Raw genomic sequence first — 27,220 nt, forward strand, 5'->3', positions numbered from 1 at the left:
TTTGAATATGTCACATGCATAGACTATATATATGTGGTCACATGTGAAACATATTCTCATTCTGATTGGCTGTTAAGTGGTGCCCACTGACTGTTTCGGAGTCATCATTTTTGAGAAAAATCTCTGGAATCCATCGATCTGATTATTAGCGGAGCAAATGATCAAAATACTACGGAGGTAAGATATTTTCGTTTGGATTACTGGTCTGGGGAAAGCTCACGAGTGTGTGTGTGTGTGTGTGTGTATTTTTGCATTTGTGTGTATTGCGTTTGTTTCCCGGGGAAAACACTCAGGAGAAACACCGGCTGTTGTTATGCCTGCTGTGACGTCAAGTTACTCCGTTCTCCGCTTGTAATTATGCCGTTACAAGCTTCAAAGTTGTATTTATCATCTGAATTTGCAGAAACAAGTTTAATATTCTGAAAGCCAAGACTTTGTTTATTTGAAACCAGATGAAAACAAACTGTAGTGTTATCTATGATTACGCCTTACATTCATAATTTCAGCGGAAGGAGGGGAACAGCAGAACAGCAGAGTGGCGAGGGAGAGCTGTCTTCTTCCCTTTACAAGCTTCAAAAATGTATTTATCGTGTGATTTTGGAAATAAAAGTTTCATATTCTGAAAGCCAAGACTTTGTTTATTTAAACATTTTTAAAAAACATCTGAAATAAAAAACGTTTTTTTTTCCTTTTTTTTTTCTTGGCTCATGATAGGCCCCCGATCTCCGTAGGCCCCTGGGCTTCAGCCCAGGTCAGCCCGTGCATTAAGGCGGCCCTGCCCGCACATATTGCCAATTAGTTCCGCAACCCGACCCGAACCCGCATATATATGAGCACTGAAAACGTGCAATATTTAACACACGCAGTTGCATATTTGTCTCAAAAAGCGTGGGATGTTGGTTATTTCCTCCATCTAGGATGACACCAAAAGCCTCCCAGACGTTGGATTTCGCTCTTGAGGAAGTGTTATTGAAAATGCTGTATTCTCCGCTAGAGAGCTTCACCTCAGCCATTTCGAATGTGGCGCGCACAGCAGCAGATTGATGCGCTGCAGAGGTTATGATTATGCGCGGTCCCGCGGGGGAGAGGTCTGAGGATTTTAAACATTAAACTAATTTATTATTATTTAAATATATTTATTATGCAATACCCGCGACCCGACCCGCATCATCTTTGTTTACCCAGAACCGAACCCGGAGAAAAGCGTTTGAAAAAATACCACCCGCGAATCACCTTTTTTGCGGGTCACCCGTCGGGTACCCGACCCGATGCAGGACTCTGACTCAAGGACAGTTTCATCCCACAGGCAATAAGACTGCTAAACACTTGAGCTGTTGAAACAACATCCACAACATTAATCTGGCTGCAATTTAGAAATTATTTTTCTAATATCATATTCAATCACTTGCATATAGACTCTTATTGCACTATTCCACTATTTCACTTTTTTACTAGGGGTGTAACGGTATCCGTATTCTTCTCGTACATTCACGACGAATACGGCTTTTTTTTACGAGTGGGAAAAAAGTCTGTCATTCAGGGTAGTATCCACTACACTATATACAATCCAGGGGGCGGTATTGCGCCTAAAAGCTGTTTGCCAGCCGCCCTGAAACAACAAATGAAGAACAAGAAGAAACACAACAACAAAACGAACAAAATACAAGAAGAAGAAAAGTTAGTATGGCGAGTTCAGATAACACACAGGAGCTAGAAGACCCACCTGTTTCTTTTAAATCAGCTGTGTGGGAACATTTCGGGTTCCCTGTGGACTACAATAACGATGTGAATGGTGGATCGGACGAGGACGGTGTGTCGGCGTTGTTCGACAGCAGTGCGGTATGCTAATAGTAACACGCGCCTAACATGCTAAATCATATCAGAAGGCATCACCCAGATTTGCCAATCACTGGAGCCCGGCAAAAGACAACAGCAGTTCAACAGCTGATCCCTGCTGTTTTTAAGAAGCCAATAGACATGAAAGCCGTGAGACCAAAATAAATAACGGAAGCTTTTGGTATATATATTTCAATGACTATGCGCTCTTGAAACAATTTCTTATTATTTATGATGTAGTATTTTCAAGACATTCTTTTTAGTTTTACAGCTTATTGAACCTTTTTGTTTGACATCAGCTATTCTGCCCTCACTGTCGTTATGAGTACAGATATGCAGACAGATAACTCCTCAACAAGTGGCAAGCGTTTATCTTCTTTAATACGATGTTTACATCCACAAGTCAACAGAGTAAAACTGAAAGAAATACAATATACATTGAAATTAGACACTTAGCTGTGATGCAGAAATATATAATACAACAGTTAATTACGTCACAAACATCACAAAATATGCATATTGTTGGAGCACCACCCAATGGCGGTGGTGGAAGGTTCACACGCGTCCCTTGATGACTGATGAGCTAGTCAAATTTACAAAAGAAGGAACTCAAAGCACCAGGATAAAAGTTAAACAATAATCTGTTTTAATGGTAGAAAATAACAACATACAATACAGAGCACTCTGCAATAGTACAATACAGAGCCCTCCGGGCTCAATTCCTACCACCGTGTGATATACGCAGCCAGTCAGGAAAAGAGCGCTGAGCATAAGAATGTTACAGTATTTATACACATAAGCGGGGAGGGGTTGTGTTTGTTGCTCCTCCCTAGCTATTTGTTATTGGCGATTTCACTTCTGGGCGAGCTAGCCAGTGAGTTGGCAGTTCTCCATTGGCCAGTTTCACTTCTGGGCGAACCCTAGGCAATGAGTCAGCAGTTGTTGATTCCATCTGTTTCTCCATCTCCTTACAGTGTGTGTGTGTCTCTATGTCCCTCTGCCCTCAGGCAGTCCCACAACAATGCTTTGGAGTCATGACAGAACGCACACTCATTCCCAGGGCCGTTTCTTCCTATATGCGGACTATGCGGGGGCATAGGGCCCCCGCGGCTACTAGGGGGCCCCCAAGCTGAAAGTTTTTTTTTTTTTATTCATCCAAAAAACAAAAAAAGTTTAATTCATACAAACAAAGATGAACAGAATTAGTAGAAGCGGGAGAGCTGAAGCATAGCTTGTGGAAAGTAGCCCTCCCGTGTATCATCCTAATACAGCGGCATTATTGCGTCAAAAACGTATAGAAATGAAGGAGTACAAAGAAATAAAGAAAACAGGAGAAAAAATGTAATAAAAGTTAGGGCAGGAAAACAATAAATGCATATATATTTATATATATGTATACGAAAACTAGATATAGGGTCATTTTCTGCACATGTCAATAGCAGTTTCAACTATATTTTTTTGGAAATTAAAATACTATATATAAATATATACATAGGTACTTGGCAAATGAATAATAATAATAATAATAATATATGCATAATTGCATATAAACATTGTGAACACTTATTTTCAAGTGACTTTTTTTACATTCATATGTTCACGCTGTGGTTTGGAACTGCTTTTGAATGTTATTAGGCATTTCCTTATGGAAAATGTTGTGCATAATCAGTACTGTTTTAAGCTGTATTATGTCAACACATTTTAATCGATTGAGTTTTTTTTAAATATGGGAGTTGTGTGTTCATATTTACCAACACCACAGGCTATTCGTAATACTTTTTTTTGGGATGTTATTATTTTTTGTAGATTTGTTGAGTACGTGTTTCCCCATATTTCGGAGCAGTAGTAAAGGTAAGGGATAAATAGACTGTTATAAAGAGTATATTTTCTTCAAGAATGTTCTTAGTATGATACAAAATACCTATTGTTTTTGACAGTTTAGTCTGTACATAATTGATTATGGTGCTTCCAATTGAGTTTTTCGTCAACAAGCAGTCCTAAAAATGTACATGCACCAACTTTTTCTATCTCTGTATTGCAAATCCGTATAATGCAGTCATTTCTACTCTCAGACTTTGTATTGAATAATGTAATTTGTTTTGGCCACATTAAGGGATAATTTATTAACTGCAAACCAGTTACATAGTATTTTTAATTCTGCATTCACAATTTTAACAAGATTGCCAAGATTATGATGGGAGCAGAGAATTCAAAGTTCAGGTTCAGCCTCAATATATTTGGGGAGAATTAAAATGAGCCGTCTTTATTTGTAGACAGCCAAGCCTCCTGTGTTCGCAGTGGCGTTTCAAAATGTACAAAAAGTGGTGGGGCACAAAAAACTTAGATGTCTATATATAAGCTTCTGCAGTGAGGTGCATGGCTGGTGAGGCACTGGCACTGACTCTTCAGGTTTACAAATATTATATTTTGACCTAAATCTAATATTATTTTCAAAAGCTTTTTTTGTCTGATGCTTCGATTAATTTTAAACAGACAGTTCAACAAAAGAATACCCACATTTTTTAATTTTATCATTTAAATATTGAATTGTTCTCTCTTAGTAAGATCCCATTTTCAATAAAATTGCGGTCTTACCTTGACATGAAGATGAAGTCCATTTGCCTATCCTTCTGGACAAAAATCTCTATTACTTTTTTGTAAAAGTCCTCCTTATCTTCTTGTAGTTTCAAATGTCTATCATAAATCTAATCGATAGATTTATGATTAGAAAATTATAAAAAATAGGGTAGACATGTGGATATTATCCGGCTGAACAAAATGTGCATTTATCTAACAGGTACGTTTCACGTCTCGTTTGGGGAGACGGAGGGTTCATGTTTTCTTATGGTGTGTTTTTGTATTTTTATGTTTGTTTTTATGTGATCCTTGATGTGACAATGTGGTTTGGTAGACGAGTAGTTGCTGTTTCAATATTTACAATGAGGTCCCTTTTGATCATTTTGGAGAGATGGGTTGATGACACTTGATAACCTTTTTAAAATATCATCATGGAATGTTAGAGGGCTAGGGGGATTATCTAAAATAAAACAAGTAATGACTAGAATTACAATTTTGCAATCCAAGGTAGTATACCTGCAAGAGACCCACCTAACATCCACTGAGATTTTGCGTTTGAGAAGACGATGGCAGGGACATGTCATAACTGCGTCATTTTCGTCACACTCAAGGGGAGTGGCAATACTCATTCATAAATCGGTCCCTTTTCAAGTGACGGACATCAATGCGGACATAGGGGGTAGATATATAATAATACAAGGTACCTTATTGGGTGAACAACTTAATTTAATAAATGTTTATGGGCCAAATATTGACGACCAACTTTTTTACAATAACCTTTTTCTAAATATCTCTTCACTTAGAGGTAACATTATAATGGGTGGCGATTTTAAATTGCACCCTCAACCCTCTTGTAGACCGATCTTCAGGCATAGATGCCTCCCACATACAGACAAGGAGGGTGATCTCACAGTTCATGATGGATATGAGTCTATGTGACATATGGAGAGTCCTAAACCCTGACAAGAAGGAATTTTCATGCCACTCTTCCACGTACCATACTTACTCACGCATTGATTATTTCTTAATCTCCAAAAACCTAATGCCAAATATTAAGAAGTGTACCTACGGCAGCATAGTAATCTCGGATCATGCCCCATTAACCTTGGACTACATTGCAGTAAAGCCATTTAAGGATACACCGAGATGGCGTTTTGATACAAAGTGGCTGCATGACCCAAGTTTTGTAAGCTTCCTGGATTCTCACATAGATATGTACTTTCAAATAAACACTACGCAGACCTCTCCCTCTGTCAGGTGGGAGGCATTTAAGGCGTACATTAGAGGTCAGATAATTAGCTACACAAGCTCTAAATCGAACAAATTCCGTCGTCAAATGTCTGATTTAGAAAAAGAAATCAAACAACTAGAAAGGGACATAGCCCTTAACGACACACCTGATCTACAATGCAAATTGACATTACAAAGAGCCCACTACAATGAACTATCGTCCAATAAAGCCTTGGCAAGTATCAACAGACTCAAACAGTCATTTTACGACCAAGGGGAGAAAGCAGGCAAATTACTAGCCTGGCGAATTAAGGCATTACATGGCGAAAGAGCGATAAACGAAATTCAAAACAATGCTGGAAATATTACATCAGATCCTAAAGAAATTAATGAATCATTTAAAACATTTTATAATCACCTATACAAGTCTGAGCCCCCTGGCGACCCAAAGACTCAGTCAGTTTTTTTGGACGGGATACACTTTCCATGTTTGTCTGAGGAACGAAAAGCTAATTTAGATAAACTAATACAACTATTAGAATTGTCTGAGGCCGTGACTAACATGAAGGGTGGAAAGGCAGCTGGTCCTGATGGGATCCCCATAGACATCTATAAAGCCTTGAAAAACAAACGGCTGCCACCGCTCCTGAATATGGTCGAGGAGATATTCGAAAAGGGTTGTCTTCCCCCAACCTTACAGGGTGCATTAATAACAGTTATCCTAAAACCAGGAAAAGACCCCTCCAGGTGTGGCTCTTATAGGCCTATATCATTGCTTAATTCAGATACAAAATGTATCGCTAAAGCACTGGCTTTAAGACTTGAAAATCACCTGCCTACACTGGTGGGCCTGGATCAGAATGGCTTTGTCAAGGGCAGACAGGCCTTCCACAATATTAGGAGGTTGATCAATATTTTACATACAGAAAGGGGGGCTCCAGATACGGCCATTCTGTCCTTGGATGCTGAAAAGACTTTTGACAGGGTGGAGTGGCCGTATCTATTCGAAATATTATCCCGATTTGGGTTCGGGGAGGGTTTTTGTAGGTGGATACAAATTTTGTATAGCACCCCAAATGCAGAAGTATTAACCAATAGCATAGTGTCTGCACCATTTGCACTATCGAGAGGTACACGTCAGGGGTGCCCTCTATCTCCATTACTATTTGTACTGGCAATTGAGCCCCTGGCTATCGCGGTTAGAACTCATTCTCATATCACAGGAATAACAGTTGGGGGCATTGAAAATCGCCTGGCCCTTTACGCTGATGATATCGTTCTATTTATAAAAAATGTGTCAGTGTCATTGCCAGCGCTCAATAAACTGATAAAGGATTTTGGTACGTTCTCAGGGTATAAGGTGAATAGTTCAATATCTAACATTCTTCTACTTAAAAAATCAGAAAGACTTAATCCACCTCTTCAAACAGATTTCCAAAATTCCCTGGAAGGCTTTAAATATTTAGGAATACAGATTACACCTGAAATAGAAGACCTTGTTCCAACAAACTATGACCCCATAATAGCTTCTGTGACAGATTCTATTAACAGGTGGACATCACTCCCTCTATCCCTAATCGGACGCATCAATATTATCAAGATGAATGTCCTACCTACATTTCTGTATCTATTTCAATCCCTGCCATTGCACCTACCATCCTCATTTTTTCCCAAAATGAAGAAAATCTTTACAAATTTTATCTGGAACAATCAGAGACCAAGGTTACGGCTATCCCTTTTATATCTACCTTATGAGAGAGGAGGACTCCAGGTACCCAATCTGTCCTGGTATTACTGGGCAGCCCAAATAAGAGCAGCAATGTGTTGGTTCTTGGACGGAACCCCCATACCATGGGTTGAAATTGAACGTTATACAACAACTCCACTACCACTGCATTTGTATTTGTTCTCTGACTCTCCAAAACAGCTTAAAAAGAATACAAAAAACCCTTTTGTCAGGAACACAATTGATGTCTGGTTCAAAGTACAAAGCCACTTAGGTTTAAAGTCACAGATATCCTCTTTTACTCCTGTATGGGGTAATAGAAGATTTATACCAGGAACATATGACTCAGGGTTTAAAATGTGGGCCAACAGAGGCATCAATAAGATCAGTGATCTATATGATGACAACAAATTGATGACCTTTGAGATGCTAAGAAATAAACATCATATTCCCTCAACACATTTCTTTAAGTATCTGCAGCTAAGGAGTTATATATCTAAGGCACAAGATCACTCACTATTATGTCCACCTCTGTCAAAGCTGGAAACAATTATAGTACATCACTCCTCTGGTCATGGACAGGTGTCTTTGATCTATGACCTTTGCAAACCTGAATCAGGAGAGTCCTCAGAGAATAACAGACTTGCTTGGTCTACTGATTTGAATGCAGAGGTAACAATTAAGGAATGGGGGCAGATATGCCACAAAGCCCAGGTTCAAACTATTAACACAAGGTTTAGACTCTTACAGTACAAATGGATTATGCGTACCTATATAACTCCATCCCTACTACACCATTTTGATGCAAATATTCCAGATCAATGTGTAAAGTGTGACAATGATAAGGGAACATTGTTCCACTGCTTATGGGACTGCCCAAATATTAAATCATTTTGGAAAGATGTTCTGGGCACATTATCAAAAATAATTTCCGCCACATTACCAGAATGCCCAAAACTCTGTATTCTTGGGGTTTTCCCTCTATCTCCCAGACTTAATATCACTAAGAAAAGACTGGTAGTCTTTTCTCTTCTCCAAGCTAAACACACAATAGCTGTCTGTGGGAAAAAAACAGAAAACCCCTCGATCAATCACTGGTTAAAAAATCTCTCTCATTGTCTAGCCTTAGAAAAATTGACATTTGCCATAAAGGGAAAGCCTGAAGTGTTCCATCAAATATGGGGGGAATTCTTGGAGTTTCTGGAAATAAATGTGCCTCCTAATTGACCTTGTCCTCTATAATGGTTGGATGTGATATCAATCAATCAATCAATGTTTATTTATATAGCCCAATATCACAAATGTTACATTTGTCTCAGTGGACTTTACAGTTTGTACAAAATATCAGTATGACAATACGACACCCTCTGTCCTTAGACCCTCACATCGTACAAGGAAAAACTTCCGAAGAAAACCCACAGTTTAAAGGGAAAAATGGGAGAAACCTCAGGGAGAGCAACAGAGCAGGGATCCCTCTCCCAGGACGGACAGACGTGCAATAGATGCCGTGTGTAAATTGAAAAGATAATACATTTGCAACATAGGTAGTCCAAATGTTTGGAAATGCACGTGTGTACAACAGGAAGACGAATCCACGAGGATATCCATCCAGGACCTATGATCCAGGACCACAGCCACGACTCAAGATCCAGGGCTCGCGATCCAGGACAGAGGAGCGCAGGATCATCCATGACTCCGGATCCCGGCGTATATAGACACCAAAAAGAAAGACATTTGGGGAAGCTGGGTTAATCGGAACATGAGAGTACACAGGTATAGACAGAGAGAAGGAAGAAGTAAGATGTCCCCCGACAAACTAAGCCTATATCAGCAAAACTAGGGGCTGAATCTAATCAGCCCTAACCATCCATCCATCCATCCATCCATCCATCTTCTCCCGCTTATCCGTGGTCGGGTCGCGGGGGTAGCAGTTCCAGCAGAGAGCCCCAAACTTTCTTTTCCCTGGCGACATCAACCAGCTCTGACTGGGGGATCCCAAGGCGCTCCCAGGCCAGCGAAGAGATATAATCCCTCCACCTGGTCCTAGGTCTACCCCTTGGTCTCTTCCCAGCTGGACGTGCCTGGAACACCTCCCTAGGGAGGCGCCCAGGTGGCATCCTAACTAGGTGCCCGAACCACCTCAACTGGCTCCTTTCAACGCGAAGGAGGAGCGGCTCAACTCCGAGTCCCTCCCTGATGACCGAACTTCTCACCTTATCCCTAAGGGAGACACCAGCCACCCTGCGGAGAAAACCCATCTCGGCCGCTTGTATCCGCGATCTCGTTCTTTCGGTCATGACCCATCCTTCATGACCATAGGTGAGGGTAGGAACGAAAATGGCCCGGAAGACAGAGAGCTTTGCCTTCTGGCTCAGCTCCCTTTTCGTCACAACAGTGCGGGAAAGCGACTGCAGTACCGCTCCCGCTGCTCCGATTCTCCGGCCCATCTCACGCTCCATTGTTCCCTCACTCGAGAACAAGACCCCGAGATACTTGAACTCCTTCACTTGGGGTAAGGACTCATTCCCTACTTGGAGTGGACAGTCCATCGGTTTCCTGCTGAGAACCATGGCCTCAGATTTGGAGGTGCTGATCCTCATCCCAGCCGCTTCACACTCGGTTGCGAACCGATCCAGTGAGTGCTGAAGGTCACAGACCGATGAAGCCATTAGAACCACATCATCTGCAAAAAGCAGTGGTGCAATCCTTAGTCCACCGAACTGCAGACCCCCTCCCCCATGACTACACCTCAAAATCCGATCCATGTATATTACAAACAGGATTGGTGACAAAGCGCAGCCCTGGCGGAGGCCAACCCTCACCGGAAATGGGTCCGACTTACTGCCGAGGACCCGGACACAGCTCTCGCTTTGGGAGTACAGAGATTGGATGGCCCTGAGTAGAGACCCCCTCACCCCATACTCCCGCAGCACCTCCCACAGTAACTCCCTGGGAACTTGGTCATACGCCTTCTCCAAGTCTACAAAACACATGTAGACCGGATAAGCGTACTCCCAGGCCCCCTCCAGGATCCATGCGAGAGTAAAAAGCTGATCCGTCGTTCCACGACCAGGACGGAATCCGCATTGTTCCTCCTCAATCTGGGGTTCGACAATCGGCCTGACCCTCCTTTCGAGTACCTTAGAGTAAACTTTCCCGGGGAGGCTGAGTAGTGTGATGCCTCTGTAATTGGCACACACCCTCTGATCCCCCTTTTTAAAAAGGGGAACCACCACCCCGGTCTGCCACTCCTTCGGTACTGTTTCCGACTTCCACGCAACGTTGATGAGACGTGTCAACCATGACAGTCCCTCAACACCCAGAGCCTTCAGCATTTCCGGGCGGATCTCATCCACCCCCGGGGCTTTGCCACTGTGGAGTTGTTTGATGACCTCAGTGACCTCCCCCCGGGAGATTGGTGTTGATCCCCCGTCATACTCCAGCTCTGCCTCTAACATAGAGGGCGGAGTTGTCGGGTTCAGGAGTTCCTCAAAGTGTTCCTTCCAACGCCCTAACACTCCATCAGTTGAGGTCAACAACGTCCCATCCTTACTGTACACAGCTTGGATGGTTCCCTGCTTCCCCCTCCTGAGGTGTCGGACAGTTTTCCAGAACAACTTTGGTGCCGCCCGAAAGTCCTTCTCCATGTCTTCTCCGAACTTCTCCCACACCCGCTGCTTTGCCTCGGCCACGGATGAGGCTGCTGCCCTTCGGGCCTGTCGGTACCTTGCAACTGCCTCGGGAGTCCCCCGGGATAACAAATCCCTGAAGGCCTCCTTCTTCAGTCGGATGGCTTCCCTGACCACCGGTGTCCACCAGGAGGTTCGAGGGTTACCGCCCCTTGAGGCACCTAGGACCTTGAGACCACAGCTCCCCGCCGCGGCTTTGGCAATAGAGGCTTTGAACACTGACCACTCTGGTTCAATGTCCCCAACCTCCACAGGAATGCCCGAAAAGCTCCGCCGGAGGTGTGAGTTGAAGGCCTCCTGAACTTGGGCCTCCTCCAGACGTTCCCAGTTCACCCGAACTACACGTTTGGGCTTACCAGGTCTATCCAGAGGCTTCCCCCGCCACTCGACCCAACTCACCACCAGATGGTGATCAGTTGACAACTCCGCCCCTCTCTTTACCCGAGTGTCCAAAACATACGGCCTCAGGTCCGATGATACGATAACGAAATCGATCATGGACCTTCTGCCTAGGGTGCTCTGGTACCACGTACACTTATGAGCATCCTTATGTTCGAACATGGTGTTTGTTATGGCCAATCCATGACTAGCACAGAAGTCCAGTAACAAACCACCACTCCGGTTCAGATCAGGGGGGCCGTTCCTCCCAATCACGCCCCTCCAAGTGTCTCCATCATTGCCCACATGTGCGTTGAAGTCTCCCAGCAAGATTAAAGAGTCCCCTTCAGGAGCCCCATACAGGACTCTTTCCAGGGTCTCCAAGAAGGCCGTATACTCAGCCCTAACTATAAGCTTTATCAAAAAGGAAGGTCTTAAGCGCACTCTTAAAAACGGATATGGCTGCTTGTCTACCGGCCTTGTAACTTGCAATGTTTAAATTACAATATTTACCACATGTCCACTTGCATGTATGCATGCATATGTATATATATATATATGTGTGTATGTGTGTATATGTGTATATATATGTCTTTATATGTCTTTCTTTTTATTATTTTTTATTTCTTTCTTGTATTTTCTTGTATTATTTTGTTTTTGATTTTCCTTTATGGGATATATACTTGTACAATGTCTTATGCTGAAAAAACGAAATACCAATAAAAATATTTGTTAAAAAAAACAGGTACGTTTCCCACAGATATTATTTTGAGCTATTTTCTAAAATCCCATGGAGAAATCTCATTGCTTTTTGTGGAGGGAAGCCATGCGCAGCTTACTTCCTGGTTTTAGGACGCGTCTCTCTCCTCCTCTTCACACACCACGCTTTTCGCGGCACACGTACTTACAGCCAATCAGCTCTGAATTATGTGAGATGACGTATGGTGGGGATGGCAGTTCAGTGCCCCTATGGTCATTATTTTTTTGCCACACACATTAAATAGGACAATACTCTGAGCATGTGCAGTGTAGTTTTTATAGTCACCGTTCACTTAGACAGTGAGAGGGAGGGGCATGATCGGGTTTTGTCCCACATGGCTCTAAACAGCTCAATAGGCACACACTGTAGACACTAATTAGAAGAACACAGACTAAAACAGCAATGTACAGACGAATCAGATGATTAAACATGATCTTAAAATATATTTTATATATTTTGTTATTTATTTTTAGCATTTTTTTGTAATCATTATTTGTAATACTTTCTGCTGACACTAGGTGGGGCTGTGCCCCACCTGCCCCTAATGACCAGTCGCCACTGTGTGTTCGGTGAAGCATTATATGCTTACAAATCCAATGTAGGATATAAACACGACTAAACTGCAATGATAGCAAAGCTGTGGCTTGGGTTTTTGGGGTAATAAAGTCCAAATCATCGTTGGGTACTCATTGGCTGACAGCCAATGAGTGACGTCTGAGGAAGATGAAAAATGTAAATTAAACATTGTTGAGAAAATGCTGCATCTCTTGCATTTATTGACATAGAGGAGCCTTATTGTTTACCTGTTTAATATAATTTTTTGTCATTTTCAATTGCTTGGTTTTCGTGAAATTAGCCTGTTTTCCTATTAAAGTGTAACAGATTGATGCATCTCCACAGATCATCTTAAAGGCTTCGGAATCCCCCCCATTGTAGTTAAACAACTGTCAAAACTAGGGCCCCCAAACAGCATCTTGCATAGGGCCCCCAAAAAGCTAGAAACGGCCCTGCTCATTCCCCTTTAACATCTTCAACACACACACATCTGTTTAACCTCTTAAGCCCTGAGCCTGTTTTTCAGGTTTCAGGCTCGAAAATGCCACTAACACAACAAAGACTATATCTTCACTTCTAAAAGGGGTACATTCATAATCTTTTCTCTCAAAGCAAGGTTACATCTGTGAGTTGGATGTAGAATTGTCAGAATCAATATAGATGTTTTTATTTTAAAGTAAATTCAGATGGAACACAGTAAAAACATGTAAATTCTAATGTCCGCCTAAAAAAAAACATTACTTATAGTGAAAACCACCCTTGAATGATGGGCTAGTAGACTAAAAGCTTTAGGAATCCAAACTATAACATATAATAAGTGCCCTGTATCAAGATTGATGCAAAACAAGTGAAATTTGACCTTTTTAGAGAGGTTTAGAAAAATAAAGTCCAAGCGGACTCACCTCTGGGTAATTTGGGAACCATCAGTTCCATTTGAACTTTTTCACTGTAAAAATCATTTTATTACTTTGAATTATCACTATAGGTATTCATTCCATCCAAATACAACTGTTGTGAAAATAAATAAAAATAAATAAAATAAAACATAGGCCTACTCTGTTATCCTCTGAGCCTCTGAATTAGCCCCGAGCGAAAAATGCTAACCTATTACTGCACCGAAAATCACTCCTAGCTCCCTTATTACTTATGCTAGCTCCACATTCAACACATTGTTTATGACCGTAAAGACACAGAATCTAACGGTGCCCACCTCAACACTGAAAGATACAAACTCGCGACGTTAATAAACAAAAACGTACATCAAAACAAATGGCGCTAGCGCTAATGCGTTAGGCTAACATGGCTTACCTTCCTCTTTGTCTGGTCTAAACTGGTCTTCAATGGCATTAAAACGATAAAAACGATGATGTAGTTAATCCATAGGTTAATATCCAATGTGGCTGTGTCCCCTTTGAAATGTTCTGATAATCTATAAGCAATAAAACTGCAATTCCGTTATCTGCTGTCCGCTCCGTGCTCAGAGCGGGTCCTGCTGCAATTCCTGCTTCCTTACGTAGTAAACAATAAGTAAAGTCTCCTGCGTAATGTACTTAAGCTGGCTGGCATTCTTTATACTTTACGCAGGACCATATCTCTGGAACCCATTGGTCGATTTGGGTGATTTACACCTTTTTCTTAACCATTACATCCAATAGAATCGATGGGCAGTTCCCAAATCCACGTAAACATTACCATTGTGGACGTAATAGAGAAGCAAACGAAACATATCTGAAAGTACAAGCCTGGACGGCAAAACTTTATACCCAGTATATTGCCATAAATATGATGATGGATTATCAGTAAAAATGTCTACGTGACACAAAGATATTGGATTAACCTTGAGCGGCGTTTTTATTCCGTTGAACACAACTTTTGATCACAAATCAAAAAAGGTAAGACGTAATTATTGTAATATTTTTGAAACCGGATGTTGTTTACTTTCTCTTTTCTGGCTGATAGCTCCAGGAGTTTGAGGTCGGACAGTGATGACATTACATTTGTGGAATATGTGGAGTCTCAGCTTTAAATCGTATATCTTGTTTGTGCAGTTAAGATAGTAATAAGGGCATTTCTACCGTGAGTTCTGTGTAAAAAAGCGTTAGCATTAGTTAGCATTTTTTCGTTCAATGCTAATTCAAAGGCTTGGTATTACTCTTGTGTTTTTTTTAGCTGAAAATTGTTCTTATTGTCAGTTAGCGGAGTTTCTTACCTTTAAAAGGGTATGAAACATTAATAGTTTCATAAATGTTAAGAAGCCCTGAGACATAGTCTCGTAAAAAAACGGTGGGAGGGGTCCACTGGGGGGACCTTCGGGCTTAAGAGGTTAAACCAACCCCTTCAAAATGTGATGGCAATTTAGTACTCATAACATGAAAGAATAAAACAGATATAAATCAATAAAACACAAACACAGGTATAGTTGAGCAGTAATTATAGCCATGTTTTCCAAATAGTAGAACTTTACAGCAGATTTTAACGCACACTCATTTCATCATCCAGCCAACCACACAAATGTCACATGTTTTTCCCACTGAAAGCTATGCTTGTATAGGTTTTAAACGTCCTTGTCTTATGACATCTTTAGGATTAGTTAACTAACAAAGGTTAACTGTTCCTAAACCCTCAGGCCTTCTTTGAACTTCCTTCCACCCCGAAGTCAGCTCACTTAGAATGAATGCATCTATTGATAACTCAGAAGGACCATTGTCTCTCTAACTGTGTGACTCACATCATCTCATGGCTTCTTCACATATCTGGAAACTGTAATTAAAGTATGTTATATTTGAGAAGGTCCAAGAATCCTCCTTCTATTAATTTAAGCTTCCGAGATCATACAGAAAACTCTTACAGACAATCTACTGAGTTCTGCCCCTGAAAGCCCAAAAGGACTTTCTGAAAAACACTTAACAGGTAATTATTTTACTCAAGGCAGAAATCACAGTCTGTACTGTACCTTACATACTCACAAATAGCCAAAAAAACACCTTTTGATTATAACACAAAAAGTGGAAGAAAAGACAATTGCGCTAATCTACTCTACTTAAATGGAAAATCATTTAAAAACCTCAGTATGCTTAAGAGGAAAACATAAATTTGTCCCATTCAAGTTTAACACACATCCTATATATCAGGTGACATAAAAATGAATATACCAGAAATACACTGTATTAAACTTTCTGCTATAACACGTTATTTTAATACTTCAATATCAAATGTTTACATGCAAAGGTGCTGTGTAATACACACTACAAAACATGTGCTAACCCAGTGGTTCTCAAACTTTTTCTGTCATTCCCCACTTTGAACAGGTGGGCCTTTTCAAGCCCCACCTGTTCCTCATCGCTCCAATAAAATGGTAGGCCAAGCTTACAATTGTCAAATGTATCGTTCTATAACAGGGGTCTCCAACCTTTTTATTTCAAAAAATAAAAAAAATCGTGAGCTACTTTCACTCCTTTTTTGTTTTTTTGCAGTGTATATATTTAGCACATTTTAACATTATTATATGCTACCTTTAACCTTTGAGTGCTGTTTGGGTCTGTGGGACCCGTTTTCAGTGTTTACTAAAATAAAATGTATGCAATTTAATTATTTTAACCTGCTTTATTTGGTGGTGGACGTCACATCCTCTGGGTCCGGGGGCATGCACCCCCAGGAAGATTTTTTTTAAATGTTGAAGTTAAATGCATCAATCTGGTGCACTTTGAGCTAGGGCTGCTCAATTAATCGTATTTTAATCGCAATTACGATTTTGGCTTGCAACGATTATGAAAACAACATAATCGAAATAAAACTATTTTATTTATTTTTTAAATAGGGTTTTCAGTTGAATTATGCTTAAAGTTCAGGGTAATCAACTGTTAAAAACATACTTTTCAAATTATTTTCTTCAATAAATTGATGTTTTTCAAAGTAAATGGTTAATCGTTTTTAATAATCGTGATATCAATTATTGATCCAAATAATCGAGATTATGATTTGCCATAATCGAGCAGCCCTACTTTGAGCCCAACATGAATTTATGGATACAGCTCTCAACACTCAGATGAAAGGGAGCTGTATACTTTTCAATAATCCAAACATCTTTAGAATATGATCACAACAAATCATTTAAACTTGTTTATTCTTATCTTATGTTACCTAGTTAGCATTCTTTCTTTTTATTTATGCATATTTGACTAATCCCTCCCCTTTTAAACTTTTTACTGTCCTATAGTACACATTGGAATGATTTCTTACTTTATTTTTTACAACTTTATTAAATAGATAAAGGTGTGCTCTCTCTCTTGCTCTCTCGCTCTCTCTCTCTCTCTCGCTCCACATTGCTTTTCTTCCCGACTGCAACGCTGTTGTGTGTGTCTGTGAGAGCCTTTCACATGTGTGTATGAGAGATGTTTTACCAGTGGCGAGCCTGTCTCTGAGGGCCTAAGATATTCTACAAAATAATATTTAAAAACATTAAAACAAGTTATATATTTTTTTAATATGTTTTTAGTAATATTTGTCATTAGTTTTACCAAAAATAACTTGATTAAATTGTATTTAAAATAACATTTCCAAAGAAATAAATCCTTTGAATCTGCCTATTCAGTTTCTGTTTGAATGTGAAGGGTTAAATGAAAGAAGCTCCTCTCTGCGAGTCTGTGAAGACAGGAGCTGATTGGACGTCCAGCTATGAATTCACAGAGGGCCAGCTATAGTAACTGAACGAGAGAGTAATGTCAAATGACAGTACAATTGACCAATCATATCTTCCCTCTAAATGGGTGGGCTTTATTATCGCGGACTTTATGACTAGTTCCGCCCGCTGTGAAACGTTTCTTGTTTCCATAGCAACAACAACTGTCGACAGCGTAAACTCACCTTCAAAATAAAAGCATGCCAAATTACACTTAAGACATACAACTGCAACGAAAGTAACAAACACAATGCAATATCCTTTTCAATTTCAAATAACACAAATTGGGTTATCTACAGGTGTTGTTTTGTGTGGTAGAGGGTCGCTTTCATTGATGCGTTTTGCACCCCGGGCGGGCCGTTGTTTTGATATTCCACCAGTGTGAAAAAAAAAGAAAAATATATTTTTTTTTTCTTTTCTTTTTTTTCCCGCGACCCACCAATCACATCTCTGCGCCCCACCAGTGGGGCCCGCCCCACACTTTGAGAAACGCTGTGCTAACCATACATCAAACATCAATGAATAGCAATGTACTTAAACATTAGGGGTGTAACGGTTCACAAACATTTCGGTTCGGTACCTACCTCGGTTTTTTGGTCACGGTTCGGTTCGGTACGTTTTCGGTACAGCAGAATTTTTTTTCACAAAACAAAACATATATATATATTTTTTTGTTATTATTATTAAACTGTGAATAATGTATTCACTCAAATAAATACAAAATATAATAAAATAAACATTAAGGTGCAGCATTTCGATGAACTGAAATAATCTGTATTTGAACTTTACTGTAGGCTACTAGTACTCACAAAACATAAACTATTAGTTTTGGGTTTTTAATTATTATTAAACTGTGAATATTCACTCAAATAAATACAAAATATAATAAAATAAACATTAAGGTGCAGCTTTTCGATGAACTGAAATAATCTGTATTTGAACTGTACTGTACTAGTTCCTAAGCAGCCAGTTTGACATTATGACTTGCTTGTCATTGTATTTTCATGTTTTTTTAAAGAAAAATGAACTTGTCCACATTGCTTGCCGAAAGGGCAGATCTGCTGGCACTAACAATGTCTCCTGATGTGGAGAACACCCTCTCTCTAGGGACAGAGGTAGCAGATACAGCCAGGTAGCGCTTTGCTAACATGGCAACATAAGGATATTTGGCGTTTGTAATAGCTTTGGCTCGGTCTGAACTATCTGCGAGTGGTGGAGGCTTAAATGCTAGTGGGAGTTGGGTTTGCACTTCAGTCTTTTTTCTTTTGGTACCGGTGATATTCACGTTCGGGTGATGCCTTTTCAAGAGTGTGCAAGTTTGATGTATTGCCAGCCGCGCAACCAATGTTAGTTGAACAATGCCGACAAACAGCTTTGGTTCGGTCCACCTGTCTTTGTCCTTCATCCTTGTACGTACCTGCGAAACCAAAATGTTCCCAAACCGGAGACTTCAATGATGCTGGAGGATTTTCGAGCTCAACTTTATCTGCGTTCGCCATTAATTTTCGACAGTTCCTCAAATTACTGACTACATTTGACGCATCCCTCTGTCCAGCTCTCATAGTATGCCTCTCATCCAATGAAATGACTTGCTCGCTCTATGACGCGTGGAACCCAATGTGAGCAAATTACTCTGAATGCTGCGACGCAGCACCTGAGATTACTTCCAAAAAGTTGTTCACGTTCTAAATTTTTTACGTTTAACGTTATATTCGTTCGGTACACACCTGTACCGAACCGAAGGGCCCGTACCGAATAATTTCGGTACGTGTACCGTTACACCCCTATTAAACATTGAAACCTCAAAATAATCGTTGACATCCTCTTAAGAATATGTACAAAAGCCAAAAATACTTACAAGCAATGCTTTCAACAACATAGCAAAGAAGGATGGATGCAGATTCAAACAATGATATTTCTCCTCTCTGTCCCTTTCAACCACGACTCACATGTGGGTATCACTTCCTATGTTTTTAATGTAAGTATTTCCCATTGGCTGGTACTAACAAAAGAAGAAGAAACAAAAAGCAACAGCACCACCTGCTGGCTGGAGTACGACAGCGTCTTAGACAGCACACTCCCCGCTTGCCAAGAAAGTGGATAGCGCTTCATGGGTCAGCTGCCGGGATGAAATGCCCATAAGCATTGAGTCGAGTATACGTCTTGTCACGCCGATCATGCGCTCCCAGCTACCAGCCATGTGTGAAGCGTGAGGTGGGTTAAACACCCATGTGCATCCTTTGTCACTCAAGAAGTCCTGTCCGGTTGTTGCAGTGTCTTGAGTCGATACCAAGCTCTTTACATGCGCCCAGGAAGTTGGTCCCACAGTCAGACCTCAACTGTTTTACTGGGCCGTGGATGGAGATGAATCGCCGCAACGCGTTGATGAAACTGGAAGACTCCATTGACTCGATCACTTCAATGTGTATGGCTCTGACACTCATACAGCTAAAAATGACTGCCCACCGTTTACTGTTGGCGCAGCCTCCACAAGTACGTCGAGGAGTTATCTGTCTGCATATCTGTACTCATAACAACAGTGAGGGCAGAACAGTAAAAAAGCAGATTTGTCTACATCATCAAAGTATCAGGTGGATACACACTCTTCCCTAAGAAACTAAACATGTCTCAGCCAGGAGATAATGAATCAGTCCACACTCACACATCAAAATCATCAAAGGGCTCCAGTAAGTCATCTGCCAGCTTGGCTGCGGTCAATGCACGGGCTAGAGCGGAGGCAGCACGAGCCAGGGCGGCCTATGCTCCAAAGGAAATCGAATTGAGAGTAAAACAAGCAGAACACAGAGTGGAAGAAACACGTCTGGAGGCTACATTGGAAGCGCTTCATCAGGAACGAGATGCAGAGGCACCTCTCGCTGAAGCTAATGTGTACAAGGCTGTGGCAAGCGAAATAGAAGAAGACCGCATAAGCGTTCGCTTCCCACAGACATTTCACCCATTAGAACGCACAAGCGAGTATGTGAATGACCAATTTCTCCAAAATGAGAAATCAACTCCACATGCAGCCCTGAAGCCTAACGAGGCTCCAGCGGACTCCACATTTAACCAACTCAAGCAGGAAGTTGAAATGCCTGTCCCGAGATCTCCATACACGTTGCTGCCTTGCAAGAACAACGCAAATGACAGAGCATCTCAGCTACCTAAGAGCTTTGCAGTGCATGAACAACCACAATGGTCAAGTCCTCTGATTCACCCACAAGAAACCTCAAGTATTTCTGACCTTCCCAGATTTCTAGCTAGACGTAAGTTGCTCACTGGAGGTCTTACAAGGTTTAGCGACAAGCCAGGTGACTACTGGGCATGGAAATCCTCATTTGAAAATGCCATCCAAGGTCTACATCTAACAGCTAGTGAAGAGCTTGACTTGTTGACTAAGTGGTTAGACGACAAATCCTCTAAACATGCAAAACGCCTCAGAGCAGTGCATATTAACTACCCTTCCCTCGGTTTGAACAAAGTGTGGGAGAGACTTCAAGAGTGTTATGGATCTCCTGAGGCTTTAGAAAAGGCTATGTTTGATAGGCTAGAACAGTTCCCCAGAATTACCAACAAGGAGCCTCATCTGCTACGGGATCTTGGTGACCTACTGTTAGAGATTGACTCTGCTAAGAGCGAAGGACACATACCAGGATTGCTGTACCTCGACACAGCACGTGGAATCCATCCCATAGTGGATACACTTTCATTTTGCCTGCAAGATAAATGGCTGACGCACGGAACCAGATACAAACGCGATTATTCTGTGTCATTCCCTCCATTTTCGGTCTTCGCCACCTTCATTAACCTGTTAAACCCGAGCCTGTTTTTCAGGTTTCAGGCTCGAAAATGACATTCCCAGAACAAACAAGAAAATGCATTTCCTGCAGAAAATGCGTGCGAATGCTGTAAACTGTGAACATTAATGGCTGAATTTAGCTGAAAATGCAGAAAAAGCTGAATGTGTTATTAGCTGAATGGTAGCTGCTTTTAGCTAAAAAAAATGCAGAAAAAGCTTAATATTTAAAAGAAAAGGTTTAAAAAAAGGTATAAACAACAACATGTATAGCCTTGATGTCCTGAAATAGCTGAATAATGTAATAGTTGAATGGTTTCTGCAGCTGAAAATAGGCTGAAGGAGTTAAATATCAGATGTAATGAATGCATTTGTATTAAGATGAGAAAATAAAGTAAAAAGGCTTGGGAAAGCAGCAGAATATTTTGACTGCAAACTTTTCGACTAAAACCATACGTCACCAATAATGTATAAAATATGTGGAACCTGTTGAAGTCTGTATGAAGTCTCCATCAGACAGAAAAGAATAGGCTGAGACAGTCTGTTAGTGTTTGTTTCTATTCCTGAGCACCTACTCATAACACCTGTGTGTGTGTCAAGAGATCAAAGACAACCAACTGCAGCACTGCGTCCCATAAGAATGCATTGACTTGTATATCTGACCATTTTGCCACCCGTTCAAAAACTATGGAGGGAGAGAGAGAGAGAGAGAGAGAGAGAGAGAGAGAGATTTTTTTTGATTTTTTAAAAACTTTTATTAAGAATTTCAACAATCAAACTAAATGATTCGCTTATTCACATTGAGAGAGAAAAATTCCCTTTTTTTCTTTCCTTACACAAAGACAGAGTTAAAAGTGAGCTCCTCCCCCACCACAGAGCACACAGCTGTAGTGAAACACCACCGGGTTAAAAACTCTTCCATGCTTCTCATCAGACAGTGAAATCTAAAATCTACGCTCACTCGTGTCTTTACCAAAGATAAAAACATGTTAGTGAGTTGCTGACCGGCTGTACTGTTTATTTTGTTTTTCCTGCTTTTGTAGATCGATATTTTTGCCTGCCCCACAATAAAATTCAACAGTTCCCACTTCCCTGCATTCTGCTTCTTGTAGCCAGCACCACAAATAAAAGCAGTCTCTGTAAAAACCTCCCCACAGTCTAAAAACACAGTTTTTAAAACATTAAAAAGAGGCTTCAGCCTGTGGCAGTCCAGGTAGCAGTGAGTGATCGTCTCTCTGTGAGTGCAGAACGGACACTCGGAGGACACGGTGGGGTTTATCTTCGACACAAAGGCGTTAACGCCCAGGGCCCCGTGGAGGATCCTCCACTGCAGGTCTCCTGACCGCTTGTTCAGTGGAGGTTTGTAGAATAGCCTCCATACTGGTTCACAGGCCCCCGGGACGTTAAGCCTCTGTTTCCACACCGTGTCTCTCCTCTCGCTTAGCTTCTGTTTGTTCAGGGCCAGAGTGCAGAGTCTATAAAAACCTTTCCCATTAAGCATTTGGAAGTCTGCATGAAGTCCATCCTGGTCTGCTAAAAACCCAATGTCCGGAAAAGGGTCCCCTTCGTCAGGGGTTTCCTTCCTGTTGGAATACTCCCGCAGCATCTCCATCTCATCATCAGATAGTCTTTTAATCCACTCGTTCAGGATGGTTCTGGTGTGGCGGGCCGACTTCAGGCCGAGCAGAGAGGCCACGGCCTCGGTGTTGTGGAGTCCAGGACCTGCAGCATCCACGATGTTCCTCAGCCTCACGACCCCAATGGACTGAAGCCTCTCAGTGAGTGCAGGTCTGCTGCCGTCCTGGACGTCCAGCCGGGCCCCCCACACCAGAGGCTCTTCCAGGAGCCAGAACAGAGATGCTGCGGGACCCACTCTGGCCCATTTAAAAAGTGTCCATACTTTAAAAAGTCCTTTGTAAAACGCAGGCAAAACACACACACGAGTAAAATCACAATTTGTTAAAAATAATGACGCATCCAAACCCAGGCCTGCTACCCCCCTTAAAATGGTGTTGGCTACCGGCCCCCAGACGACATCATCGCTTCCTGTCAGGTATCTTTGTAAAAACTGTAGTTTAAAAGCAGCTGCTCGACTCTCCAGGTGCACCAACCCTTGCCCCCCTTCTTCCTTTGGCAGGTACAGCGTGCACTGAGGAACCCAGTGCAACTTATCCCAAAAGAAATTTAAAATAATGCCTTGCAGCTTTTTTAAAAGACCAGCAGGGGGCTCCACACACTTTAGCTTATGCCAGAGGCTGGATGCTGTCAGGTTGTTGATGACCAGCACCCTGCCTCTGTAGGACATGTGTGGAAGCAACCAGCGCCACTTGTTGAGTTTCCCCTCCACCTTTTCTACAACTCCTTCCCAGTTCTTTTCCAGTGTGACCTCATCTCCAAGATGGACTCCCAGATATTTTAGACCACCCCTCTTCCATGTCAACCCACCTGGGAGTTGAGGGAGGCCACCAGTCCACTCCCCCACTGCTAGGGCCTCACTCTTAGCCCAGTTGACCTTTGCAGAGGAGATCTTTTGGAAAGTGTCCACTACCTGCCCTAGCTTTAAAACATCCTGTTGATTTTTTATAAAAACAATGATGTCGTCTGCATAGGCCGATAAAATAAAACGTGTATTAAACCCAGGTAAAACCAGGCCCTCGTTAAAAGAGCGGATATTGTGTAGCATGGGTTCTATTGCCAGTGTGTACAACATGCCTGACATCGAGCAGCCTTGTCTGACCCCCCTGGTCACATTAAAGGGTCTAGACAGACCGCCATTTATCTTAAGCACACTCTCAATGTTCACATACATCACCTTTATCTTGGCGATAAAGCCCGGGCTGAGGCCGAACCTCTCCAGCACCTTCCACAGGTAACGGTGCTCAACCCGGTCAAAAGCCTTTTCCTGGTCCAATGAAACCAGACCAGTGTCGAAACCCAAAGAACCAGAGACTTCCAAAATATCTCGAATTAGTGACACATTGTCAACAATTGACCTGCCGGGCACACAGTAGGTCTGGGTCCGGTCTACCACCTGGTCCATCACCTTCCTCAGCCTGGAAGACAGGGCCCTGGACAGCAGCTTGTAGTCGGTGCACAGCAGAGAGACGGGCCTCCAGTTCTTTATTTCCTGTAAGTCGCCTTTTTTCGGAAGGAGTGTTAAAACGGCTCTTCTGCAGCTCAGAGGGAGGAAAGAGTCATTAAAACTTTCATTAAAAAGGTCCATTAGATCCTCTTTTAAAAAGTCCCAAAATGTCTTGTAGAACTCTGGGGGGAGGCCATCTATTCCAGGGGCCTTCCCCCCCTGCATGCTCTTGAGTGCTGCACACAGTTCCTCCTCAGTCAGGGGCCCGTCCAGCTCTTTTTTCGTCTCTTCAGAGACTGTTGGTAGGCCCCTGCAGAACAGATTAAACCCTCCATCATCTTCAGTGTACTCACTGGTGAAGAGGTCGCAGTAAAAATCCACCGCTCTCTGACGGATCTGGCTGTTCTCTGTCAGCTGCTGTCCTCCTGCTGACCTCAGAGCGTGGATCAGCCTGCCCTGCCCGTTCTTCTTCTCCAGACTGAAGAAGTACTTTGTGGGTGAATCCATCATGGAAGCGCTCTGGAATCGGGACCGGACCAGCGCCCCCTGTGCTCTAGAACCCAGCAGGTCTGCCAAAATGGCTTTTTTAGATTTGAGGTCTTCAATACAACCTGGATTTCCTGTGGACTCTGCAAAGCTCTGCAGTTCCACTATTTCCGTCTCCAGATCTCTCATAGACTTGGTGATATCACGAGAAACATTGAGAGTGTACTGAAGACAAAGCTGCTTAATGTCGGCTTTCCCACAATCCCACCACTGCTTCAAAGAGTTAAAATCCCCCTTCCTTTCTCTAAAACCTTTCCAAAAATAAATAAAAACCTCTCTAAAATATGTATCTAAAAGCAGAGCAGTGTTAAAATGCCAATATGCAGATTTGCTTTTTATGTTGGCAATAAAAACATCGCACAACACAATTGAGTGGTCAGAGAAACCAACAGGCAATATAGCACACTTTTTAAAAACATTCAAATGGTGCTTAAAAAAATAAAACCTGTCCAGCCTAGCCATTGATGAAAGGTTCTCCCTCGTGTGGACCCATGTGTGCTGTCTGTGATGTGTGTGATGCTCTCTCCAGATGTCTGATAGACTATGTGTTGCTATTAACTGTGTCATGGCTCTTTTGGATGCGGCATGAGGTTCCCTATGGTTCCTATTGTTGGAGATTTGGAGGGATAACTGGTCCGCTTTTCAAATCTCCGCGCGTTCCTATGAAGCTGGTTATAATACAGGAAGGAATCCATATCTACAAAGTAACCGTTAACAATAATCTACTTTAATGGCAATATGACAATGCAATACAATCATTACAATACAACATGATATATTACAGTTATATTGCAATGCTTAAGGAGTAATGCCGGCTTACTCCTGCTCTAGTCCGCATACCGCAGAGCTACTTTCACCCGAGGGCAGCATGTGAAGAAGAGGCCGAACGCCAGGGATCCACCGGATATATACCAGAGTAAGAAGGAGGGGTTTGGTGTTAGGTCAGCTGGTCATCTTTTCAGGTCATCTCATTGGGAGACGCAACGCAGCAGGAAACGCAGCAGGAAACCAAACAGGCTCACTTTACAACAAAAGGTCTCAAGGCCTGCATACCTACACCTCCCCCACAGAGCCATAAAACCCTGTTTACTCCAACCAGCCCAGAATGTTTATAGCCATTTGTAGTCCTTACATTTATGAAAGGATAAAACAGATAAATCAATATAAAACACAAACACAGGTATTGTTTGAACAGTATTCACTTAACTGCTACTGTTGATAAACCCAAGGGACCTCTCTTAACATCACAACCACGGTAGCTCGTTCTAAGTTGAATGCAAATCAGGACATGCTCTCACCTTCCCCCATCTTCCTTTGTCCTCAAAAACACATGTCAACAGGCCCCAAATGCAGCTCACAGTTTTACCCAAATTATTCCCATTTTAAGCTTATCCATAGTTTGCTAACATGAATAAATACAAATATAACTCTACAAATCCCCCTTTTTATCTCCTTCTCCAGAGATAAACTTAGACAAGGCATTTTGAAATATACCCACGGTCATTCTTTTCTACTGTGTCCGTAAATCCATCCGAAGCTGGTATTCAGAGTACTTGAAACCTTCATGGAGACCGAACACCACTTTCCATGGCAGTGAAGGAACCATGAGGGGGTAGCTGAGTGCTAGAATCATCAGCCCCCCCCCCCGGAGGAATAGCCCACAAGGACAGCTAATAGGGAGGGGGAGATGCAGCTTGCCCTTCACGGGTAGAACTGATCAGAGCGAAGTAGACTCCTCTGCTGCCTCGACAAGTTCCCTGTGCCGTCCTGGCTTGCCGTGTCTTTGTCTCCCAATCCGCTGACGGCAGCTTCTGGGCTGCCTGCTAGAGAGATGTCTTCCTCCTCCTCGTCCTCCGGCCCGCTGATGGCGGCTTCCGGGTCGATGCTGTAGAGATGTCTCCAGGGTCCTCCTTCTCCGGCCCGCTGATGATGCCTCCCGGGTCGTCTGCTGTAAGGATGTCTCCAGGGTCCTGCTCCTCCAGTCTGCTGCTTCCGAGTAGTCCACGTCTGCCAGGGCCACGTCCGTCCTGATGTCGTCCCCTGGTCCTAGTAGGTGGTTTCCCCGCCGCACACTGGCTCCCGTGGTACGAGCTGTCCCCCTTTTCTCCCAGGCAGACGGCATAAGAGGTCCGCTGGGTCACTCGGTCGGGGTCGGAGAGCCTGGGGTTGAGCCACTTTGTCCTCGTGCTTCTCGGGTCCCCCTTTTGGCGCCGGTGACCTGTGTGGAGAAATCTGATACAACTCCCTCAAGCCTACGCTCAGCTGTTTTGCCCCACTTGGAGCCTCTTGGTGGGGTGTCTTGAAACAACAGCCGTCTGTGAACAGGTTTTCCAAATTAATTGTAGACCTCCTATCTGCCAGTGCAGCTTC

Source organism: Gymnodraco acuticeps, unplaced genomic scaffold (genome assembly GCF_902827175.1).
Source record: "Gymnodraco acuticeps unplaced genomic scaffold, fGymAcu1.1, whole genome shotgun sequence".
NCBI lineage: Eukaryota > Metazoa > Chordata > Actinopteri > Perciformes > Bathydraconidae > Gymnodraco > Gymnodraco acuticeps.